This window comes from Impatiens glandulifera, chromosome 1 (genome assembly GCF_907164915.1).
Source record: "Impatiens glandulifera chromosome 1, dImpGla2.1, whole genome shotgun sequence".
NCBI classification, from domain to species: domain Eukaryota; kingdom Viridiplantae; phylum Streptophyta; class Magnoliopsida; order Ericales; family Balsaminaceae; genus Impatiens; species Impatiens glandulifera.
The window spans coordinates 24,549,009-24,560,842 of NC_061862.1; positions in this window are offsets into that span (position 1 = coordinate 24,549,009).

An 11,834-nucleotide genomic window follows, 5' to 3' on the forward strand; every position below is an offset into this window, starting at 1 on the left:
CGTGTTAAGAATGTGAAAAATATGTTAAACGTGTCAAAACGTGTTAAACGTGCCAAAAACGTGTCAAAATGTGTTAAATGTGTCATACTCGCGTAAAATGTGTTAAACATGTCAAAACATGTTAAACATGTTAAACATGTCAAAATATGAAAACAGTGTCCAACGTGTCAAAATGTGTTAAACGTGCCAAAAACATGTTAACCGTGTCAAAAACGTGTTAAACGTGTGAAAAACGTATTAAATGTGTCAAAAACATGAAAACGTGTTAAAAGTGGAAAATGTATTAAACGTGTCAAAACGTGTTAAATGTGCCAAAAATGTGAAAAATGTGTGAAAACGTGTTAAACGTGTCAATAATATCAAAAACATATTAAACGTGTCAAAATGTGTTAAGTGTGTCATAATCGTGAAAAATATGTCAAATGTGTTAAACGTGTTAAACATGCCAAAAATATGAAAAACGTGTTCAAATTGTCAAAATATGTTAAACGTGTGAAAAAAACGTATTAAACATGTCAAAAACGTGAAAAACGTGTTAAACATTTCAAAACGTATTAAAAACGTCAAAAATGTGGAAAATGTGTTAAAAATGTCAAAAACGTGTTAAACGATTAAAAATGTGTTAAATGAGTCAAATACATGTTAAATAAAAAAATAAAAATAAAATAATTTGGGTTACCCAACCCATACTCAACCCAATCCATACCCAACCCATACCCAACCCATATTAGTAAATAATATGGGTTGAATTATGGGTTGGGTAAATTTAATTTAGGTTGAATATGGGTTGGGTAATATGGATTGAGTTTACCCGTTTGCTCACCTCTAGTAGTGGATCGACGATCCAAGCCCAATCAACATCAGAGTATGCTCGTAACTTTAGAGGAGAAGAGTGAGCAAATTATAGTCCATTAAATAAAGTTCCTCTAATGTAACGTAATATGCAAAGAACGACAAAGAAGTTAGTAGTACGAGGAGATGACATAAATTGACTCACAATATGGACAACATATGCAATATCTGATCGATTGACAGTAAGGTATATAAGACTATCAACTAGTTGTCGATAAAGTGTTTCATCACTTAGTGGAGTCCCATCAGTAGTAGACAGGTGTTCCGTAGAGTCAAAGGATGTACTAACAACTTTTGTGTCAGTAATACCAACCTGTGATATGGGATCAATTGTATACTTAGCTTGTGATATATAATAACTAGATTCAACGGAAGATACTTCAATCCCTAAGAAGTAACTTAAATGTCTGAGATCTTTTATTTCGAATTGTTGATATAGAAAATTCTTGATATCGCAAATTCCATTTGTGTCATCATCAATAATTATCATATCATTCACATAAAGTAAAAGTAAGGTACAACCTTAATCTGTTTTTCACAAAAATAATGCATGATCATAAAAGTTGGATTTGAAATCAAGATTACCAATGGTGTAGCTAAATTTGGAGAACCACTCCCTAGGAGCTTGCTTGAGACCATAAAAAGTTTTGCGGAGTACAAACTTTATTTAGAGGATGATCATACCCGGGTGGAGGTTGTATATACACTTCTTCTGTTAGTTCGCCATTAAGGAATGTATTTTTTACTTCCATCTGAAAGAGTTGTCAATTTTTACTAGCAACTATTACAATGAGGCAACGAACCGAGGTCAATCGAGCAACATGGGCAAATGTTTCTCATAATCAATGTCATATTCTTGAGTATATTCATTAGTAACAAGGCGATATTTATATCGTGCAACTGAACCATCTACTCATGTCTTAATTTTAAAAACTCATTTGCAACAAAAATAGACTTATATGAAGGTAAATCAACCAAGTCCCAAGTTTTTGTCTGGGTAAGTTTTTACAATTTTTTTGTCATTGCTTGTTGCCACAAATGGTTAAAGTTGGCCTCACGAAAAGTATGAGGTTCACAAAGAATGACAATAGTTGAGTACACATGAAAGTTACGAAGACAAATAAAAGGTTGACTTACATGATTTGTACGACGATGAGGTGGTGATGGTGGCGGTGGTAGATATATTCTTGGATGATATGATCAGATGAGGTATGTGGTGGTAATTAAGAAAAATCTTGGATGATAGGATCATATGAGGTTTGTGGTGGTGGTGGTGGCAGATAAAGTGATTCTTGAATGATTTGATCAAATGAGGTATGTGCAAGATTTTGTGACCGAGAAGATGTCGATGTAGAAAACACAAGTGGAATTGAGTCGCATTAGCTATTAAATGATCATACACAAGAAATGTCATGAAACAAAGTATGGTACGATCAAAAAAAATTGAGTAGGAGGTTCATTGACTCTAAATTTAGATAGAGTTGAAAACATCTTATGTTCCCAAAATGATAAACGACGAGAGATACAAAGACATTGAAACAATGGATCCCAACATCTATATCTTTTGTGTTCGATTCCATAACCTAAGAAACAATATAATCGAATTTTAGGTTCTAATTTGGTTTACTCACGAAGTTGTAATAAAACAAAACAAACACATCCAAAAACTTTGAGAGTTTGATAATTCGGAGCTCAATTAAAAAGATGTTCAAAATGAGAGATGTTATATATGACAAGAAAATGAATATAATTGATAGTATAAATAGTGGTGAAAATTTCTTCTCCCCAAAATTTCGAACAATATTAAGAATGTGTCTATGTTTTCGTTATGCCCGACCATTTTGTTGAGAAGTTTCAGGACAAGATCTTTGAATAATCGTGCCCTCTTGTGCTAAAAACTTTATGAATTTTGTATTTTTGTATTCCATGACATTATCAATGCGCAATATTTTAATTTTGGAGAAAAACTAAGTCTGAATCATATTGAAAAACGAACGTAAATGGAGCACAATTCAGACTTATTACACATCAAATAGATCAATTTATAACGAGAAAAATTTCAATAAATATCACATAATATTTTAAATCATTCATAGTATTATATGGTGCAAGACCTCAAATATCAGGGTGAATCATATCAAAATATGCTAAGAAATTAGAATCATTAAGAAAAAAAGTTAAGTGTGTCATTGAGAAAGTTCACAAGAAACACAATCAAAAGTTTTGGTCTTAACAGGGCCTAAAGAACCACAAGAAAATAAAGAACTCAAACGATCTGTAGAAGGATGACCTAATCGAGAGTGCCAAATTTGAGAAGTGATAGTTCTAACAAAATTTTGTGATGGAAGAGATATAGAATTGAGTTCAAACAATCATCCAACCTTATGTCCCGTTCTAATGATTTTGTTTGTTTGAGGATATAACACAACCATTACTCGAAAAAGTTAAGTTTGAGCGATATCAATAGTTTGGACATTCAAAATAGTATTATCAGCAGTATGAACAACAATATGAACATCATGCAGAATAATAGACTTTCTAGTGGATATGAGAAATGAGGATTCAAAAGTCATATGATTACAACATCCTATATTAAAAAATCATGAAATGGAAGTACATTGTGTGGTAGATAAGACTAGAGAAAATATATTTAGGTTGGAGAAGATGTAGTACCATAATTCGATTGAAGTTTTTGTAAAAGTGATTGAAGGTTTTTAAGAGAATTTGGGAAATTGTTCTCTAGTTAAGTACTTATGACAGTAACAACGGTAGAAAATGTAAATTTGAAAAACTTATCTATTAAAGTTGAATCAATGTGAACATTAATATTCAAAAATAAATACATAAATCCTAAATACTAATAAAACCTAGAGCCTAAACTCTGATACCATGTTAGAAAAGAGATAAAATAAATAATATCGTGCATATGTATTTAAGATAATAGATATATTTATACTTAAGTTATATTAATAAATATAATAAGAATATAATAGTATAAATAATATATTATTAAAACTTAAGAAGAAATTTTACAACTTCTATATCTTAAGTCTTAACTCCATATAATATTATTAACACTCATTCATTCATACTCACACTTATATATACTTAACTTATATTCTTAACTTATATTTCAATGATGTATTATTAATTAACACTCTCTTAATTTGAACTAGTATTTCATCATCTCTAAAATTGGGGCGCACATATGAATAATGACATTATTAACCTCACTCCCAATTCAAACTACAATTTCCTTAAATTATATTTGATAATTTTATTATTTTCAGTTCAATATTCGCTAATTAATATGTAATAATATTTTAAAATAATAATAATAATAATATTAGTGGTTGATATATCATAAAATTAATGTATATATTATTAAAATCAATGTCTTCAACCTACATACTTTTTATTATGTTTTGTTTTTATTTAGTTATTATATGTATATATATTACTGATAATCTAAACGCAAGATAATTTGTTAGGATTTTAATTTCATTCTACATTAATAATTTTTTTATAAACTAAGAATGATATATTTTTAAAATGATTTTTCTTAGTTTGTAGTAATTTTTTATTTTGAATTTAAAAAGTTAACGCAACTCCTCATATTTATAATTAGGGATGACAATAGAAATGATCGAAATGGGAAGTGCGTTTATTATCTCCACTTCGTTTGTTTTTGGGAAATTCCTGGGTACAATTTATATCATATTTAAAAAATATATAAAAATTATATGTTAAAATTTTATAAAAGAATTTTTTTAAATATAATATATTGAAATATATTGAAATTCATAATATTATTATAAAGAAAAAAACTTAAAATTCTTATAAAATATAAAATAAATAAATATATTAATAATGTTATATATTTAATTTTGTTCATTAATATTCGTAATATAATCCGGACTAGATCGGGAAGGAATGTCTCAGTCAATGATCAATTAAACTAAAAAAAAGTCTCAGATCAGAAACTTTAGGGGAGATTATAATAGTCATCTTTAAAATAATATAATAGTCATCCTTAAAATAATAAAACGATTCTTAGTAAGAATCGAATATGTGATTTTGGTGTAATTTTTTTTGACCCAAATTTATTCCCCAAATAGCTAATATAATCCGCATAATCATGACTCATTCTTAAATATGAGTGCTTTTAATGAAAAACAAATTTAAAACTTTTAAGTAGGATTATTGATACTTTGGTGAATTAACTTTTAATAATGATTAAATATATAAATTTATTCTTGAAATATAAACTTACATTTACTTTAGAATGTGCAAATAGTTGAAATAGACAAGATACAAAGCCAAAGTCACAAACATAATGTTTACGTATTAATGAAATATCACACCACATTAAAATAATTTAAGTGACAAAAGTCTGACCTAAAGTTACCAAAAATTTCAATTTTATTTCACTAAAAAAATGTTTTAAGTTAACGGGAGAATTATTATTGTGGGTATCTTACTAAACAAACTACAACCATAGTCATTAGTAACATACTCCACCTCAAAGACAATACAAGTCAAAATTAGAATAAAAACAAATCCTTGAGAAACTCACTAAAATCATATTAAACAATGAACTTAACTTGTAAACAAAACAATTGTAAGATTATGTATACAATATACAAACACTAAGATAAGCTTTCTTCAATTAAACATAGCTCATATTTACATTGACCATATAACTCCATATTACAAATTCTTTAGTTTAATTGTTATTGTTTTATTTTAAAAATCATTGAATTTGTTGTCCTATTATATTAGTGAAAATAACACCATCTATAAGGACTAAATGACATTATTTTCTTTATATGTTATTAATAATGTCATTTGTTCATAAAGTTAATAGAGAAATTATAAAATATAATTCTTACATAAGAAGATGTTGATAAAAAAAGTATAAAATAAATAATGCAGAAAATATTAATTTTATTTTAGTAATCCTATTATAATCCATCAATTTTCATTGATAATATTAAAAGACAAGAATTTTAGCATAAAAAATCATTCAACAAAGTAAAAAAAATCACTAAACTGTAAAGTGCTTAAACCATCCACTATACCACTTATAATAAAAGTTTACAATATAATAGATTACATAAATTTTTAAGAACATCATCATTCAAGATAACACATATATACAAATGTACATTCAACGATGGTGAAAATACTTAAACATAGGTATCTAGAAAAAGAAAAAAATTATTTCCTTCAATTGAACTTACAACATATTATATAGTATATAATATAATTATCAGTTCAAACCCAATGTGTCGTACAACATCAATGCATCCAAGCCAAATCCTGCTCACAAATGTTGCAATTCCTCCTCCAAAATCTCCATGTGACGATATTTTAGGGCAATCATAAACACCCAACACATCGAGTTTATAAGATTAAGGCAGAGGCTTGAACTCGTTGTCGGTGATCCATACATTGGACTATCAACAAATACGACAAAATTTGACAAAAGATGATCTGAAGAATTGTGTTTTCAATACTGAAGAGAAAGTATAGGTTGTGTACTATAAGGCAAAGCATACCTGAAATTGAAGAGTTTCTATTTGGATGTGTTTTAGGATGAGTGATTATCATCTTAACCAATTATAACTACAATCAAGTGATCTTCGAACATTTATCAACAATGTACGTTTAAATTTCATAATATTCCATATTTAAGTATGAAGGATATAGTTAAAAATTGTTCTGCACTTGAATAAGTATTTATTAGTTTTGATTTAAAGATTCCATATTTTTCACCTTCGAACTAGATAGAATTATGTCATTGATCGAAAAATTTCCTCTACGTTACCTTTCTTTGGATTTGACTTTGCTTTTTAATGATGTTAGAGTATAAACTTTTTGTTCGGCTCAATACCATTCATTCCCTAGTTGCTTGACATCTCAAGATTTGTAAGGTTTCAAGTATTGAGCTGAACAAATAGCTTTCATCCAAACATTATTAAAAATGTAAGTCAAATTCAAAGAAAGAAAACATAGAAGACATTTTTAAATCAATGACATAATTTCATCTAGTTCAAATGGTGAAAAACATAGCATTTTTGAATCAAAACTAATAAATATCAAGCGTAAAAAAATTTTTAGTATATTCAAACTTAAATATGAGATAATAAAATTTGAACGTACTTTGATAAATGCTCGAAAATCACTTGATTGTAGCGATAATCGGTGAATATAATAATCATTCAACCTAAAACACATATCCAAATAAACACTTTTTAATTTACTAAACTTTTCTAGTACACAATCCATGTCTCCTCTTCAATATTGAAAACACAGTTCTTCATATAAAAATTTTACCAAATTCTATTGCTAGTTGTAAATAGAGTTGGCGTTTCTCGAACCATAAACGCCTTAGGCTATGTCATGACGGCCAAATACTGAAAATGTCACCCCATTAATCGCATTAAAAAATAATAAATAAGAAAATTGTGAGAAATTTTGTACCTTAACCATGACACATATGACACCTATCTCGTATTCAAAACATTATACAACTTAAAACGTTGGCTGCAATTTCAAAAGTAATTAAAATTTGAAAATACTGAAGATGTTATATCTATGCTGATAAAAAAAAATAATAATAAATACAACTGAATAAATAACTTGTTTGTGGGAAATTTTGCTGGGCAAACATTACATCTGCTGTTTGATTGAGCTTGGCCAAAATTTCCTATAAAGAGAATTGATTTTATCGTGAGAAATCTCAATAAAAAACTTATCATTAAACAACTAGAATAAAAAAATTAATTATCTCCAACAGAACAGAAAACCCAAATCTTATTTGAAGGTGCACCAATCTAGTTATCCTATATACACCATCGAAGACATAAACTTTAATAATTCGACTTACAGATAATCAAATTAGAAGAATCTCAACCGTCTTCGTATATGATACTTCTGGCAAAGCTAATTTTGTGGACCAGCTAATTTGATGGGCTTAGAAATTATAAGCTAAAAGCAAAAATTTTATTAAGTAAAATATTTGTTTAGAGGATGACCACTATAAAAATACAATAAGAAAAAAAATATAAAATAGAGAACATAAACAAAACTAAAGGTTAGATATTAAAAGTTTTGACGAAACAATCAGACAGTTGAACGATATCGAATTTGGCTCGAATCAAATGTGTTAATCAAATGTGTTGAATCCTCACAACATACTCTACAATCTGACTAGTCTAGATCTTTGTTTGAATCCTGGCGACATACTTTACCATCTGACTAGTCAAGATCTTTGTTTGGACTTCATCAGATACTCGTTTGAGTATTCCAGTTCGGTGAGATCTTTTCTTATTATTGTTCTTGTTTCTATAGCCACCATTAATGGTAAAAACTTTGTATTAGTGAACATCTAAGGTGCTAGAGAAAACTTTCGTATAACTCACTACAATATAATGAAATTGTTTAAGAGGTCTACGGGTTTTATAATTTTTTATCCTTGTTGGACTTTCCACTCTAAAAATTGATGTGTCTTTGTGTGCTTGATTTTATTACTAGTTATTTGGTTTGATTTTCTTGATTATCTCATTATGCAATACAAAGAGAAAAAAACAATTATTCCACAATTTTTATTAAGTGGTTTTACTTAACAAGTGACATCAGAGCATTTAGTTGGAGTGATCAAATTTCTTGTGTGTCAAATGGAAGAGAAAATTTTTATCGAGAAAATTAAGTTAATCTCGACCATCTTTTCAGTGTGGAAATGCAAAATGCTTGATTTGCTGATTTTTAGAGATTTATTTAGGCATGTACAATAAATGAAAAAGCTAGACATGATAAGCGATAAAGATTGAAAATTTATAAATTGAAAAGTAGTTACTACGATTAGGCAGTGGATTGACCAACATATTTTCCACCATATTACAGAAGAAAACGACACGCAAACACTTTGGAAAAAATTGGAGTCGATGTTCGAGGAGTATTCTTAAAGGAACAAGGCGATGATAATTTGACGACTCTTGAACTTGAAGTACAAAGATAATGGGAGTGTGAAAAAACACACTAGCAAGTTCATTGTCTTGGTGAATTAATTAGATGATATCGATGGAGATGACTCTCGATATTGAGCTACAGGCTCTACTATTTCTCAATTCATTACCAGATAATTAGAAAAGTTGATTATTTCACTAATCAATTTAGCGTTAGATGGTGTTCTAACGATGAACATGGTTAAAGATAGTCTTTTTAACGAAGATGTTAGAAGAATAGAGAAATGTTCACTAGCTTTAGAAGCCTAGTAGGTGAAAATTCAGAGCTACATGGAAGGAGTAGGAAAAGATCTTCACACTACAAAATGGAAAAGAATGACTCGAACAAGGAAGATCAAAGTCTCGTGGTGTTCTTAATGCTATCACTGTAATAAACTAGGGTACATGAAGAGTGAATGTCGAATATAGAATTGAGAGAAAAATGAAAGGCAGAAGAGTGAAAATAAATAATATAGTGTTAGAAATCTTGTCTTGAAATAATAGAAATATATATATATATGATGTTATAAATAAATAAAATTAAATTAAATATAAAGAAGAACGAAATCACCAAATACAATGTTTATTCGAGGCATTTGCTTAGCAAATTTCCCTTAAAACAGTTTCACCGTCTTCTTGTGTTGGAGCTTATCACAAATGGTTGTCTCCTAGGGTACAACAAATCTAGTACTAATTCAGCATCGAAATCACTACGTAACGAACTTGATAAAGTACCAGAACTATCACTTGGTTTTAATAGAAAATATCGAGCGAAGAACTCGAAAAACACTCACAAAATAAAAAGAGGGCTTTTAGAATTATAGAGTGAGAAAAATAAAGGATAATGTAGTGTGGTGAAATGAATAAAGAATGAGTATATATTGCTGAAAATTAAACCTTCAAATAAAACCATCCAAACGTTGATTAGAAATGAATATTGCTCATTAATTTTTCAATTAGTCCATAACTAATTAACATCATTACTTATACGTTAATTTGTTAATGTTAGACATTCAATGCTAGATAAGTGAAGAGTCTATATGTTAGCCAATTGATAGACAATTAAAGTTAAATGTTTATCATAACATTATGTTTTAATTTTCTAATTAGGCATTAAATATTAATTAAATAATTAATATTTAATTATAATTTGGATTAAATTTACCGTTAATTCACGTTTGAATTTGTGTGAATTTTATTTTATTTTATTTATTCACAATCTTATTTCCATTTATGAATGGAATTAGCTTAATTCCAACATATAGTTGTAGAAAGTGACACTATCGTCGTGTGCGAGGATGGTTGCGTTAATCTATAAGTCAAGATAATGTACGTGTGATTGATTCTGGTGCTTCTTTTCACGTCACTTCCCATGGTGATTTATTCTCTACGTATTCGGGAGAAGATTTTGACAATATTTGAATGGGTAACAACGGTTCATCGAAGATAGTGGGTTTGTGAATTATTTTGGTGAAGGTAAGTGAAAGCTCACAAAAGGTTCGCTCGTAATGACTAGATGAAGGAAGAAGAACATGTAGTATGTAATGCAAACCAAATTGTACAAGAGATAGATAAACTTAATCTGGAAAGATGTGGATATTGATTTGTGGTGCAAGTGGCTCGACCACATCAGCGAGAAGGGACTTCAAACTCTCACTAGGAAACATTTTTTTGGTTTGCAAAGTACGCCTCTTAAAACCTGTGATGTTTTGCTTAGTTTGAAAAATACACAAAGTTGTATTTCATACACTCCCTCTACATAGAATATCAAATGTTCTTGATTTGATTCATACTGATATTTGATCAATGTAAGAAAAATATCTCGATGGAACATATTATTTCGTAACTTTTATTGATGATCACTCTATAAAGTTTGGTTTGATGCTTTGAGAAAAAAACGTATAGAAAATTGTGAAGCTTGAAGTTAGATAACAAAGGTGAATACATGTGGCCATTTGAACGATATTGTAAAGATCACGGTATGAGATTGGACAAAACACCTCTAATGACACCTCAGTGCAACGATGTGGCTGAAGAATGAATCAAACGAATTGAAAAAATAGTGTGGTGTATTTTGTCTCATTCAAAATTACCCAAGTTATTTTGGGGGGAGGTAACAAGAACTACAGTTGACTTGATAAATCTTTCTACTACAGTAGATTTGAATAACGACGTTTCGAACATTATTTGGACAGGAAAAGATGTCTCTTACAAATATTTGAGAGTCTTTGGTTATAGGGTGTTCGTTTATATCCCAAAAGATTAAAGATCGAAGTTTGACGATAATGTGAAATCATGTGTCTTCATAGGGTACAGTCATAAGGAATTCAGATACATGTTATGAGAACTAATGACGAAGAAGATCGTGAGAAGTAGAGGTGTTGTGTTTCTTAAAGACCAAGTTACAAGTAATAGTAACAAGGTTGAAGAAACTAAGTATTTTACTAAAATTCCTACAAGGTTTGATGCAACTCCACCTACCATGAGTTTGATCATGGGGAGACACTCAAGAAGGTGACGGGGATGGTGTTAACGACGACGAGCTAGTTGAACACATTGAGTAAGAAACTACACTGTCGCTAGTTGAACAATCATTGAAGATCTAATAGGGAGTATCAACCACCTCTTAGATTTCCTTCCAATGAGTATCTATTGTTCACGAATAGAAGAGAAACATAAACTTACTAAGAAACAGACAAAGTTAAGGACAAGAACGAGTGGTTGAAAGCCATATAAAAGAGATTCAATACTTACATGATAACCACAAATACGATTTGGTAAAGCTACTTCAAGAAAATAAAACACTCACAACTTAAATACAAAGCTCGGTTAGTTGTGAAGGATTTTGGTTAGAAAAAAGGGATCGACTTTGAAAAATTATTCTCTCTAATGGTAAAGAATTGTTCAATTCGAGTTGCACTAGGGTTGGTTGCATGCCTAAACCTAGAGGTTGAACAACTTGATTTGAAAAAA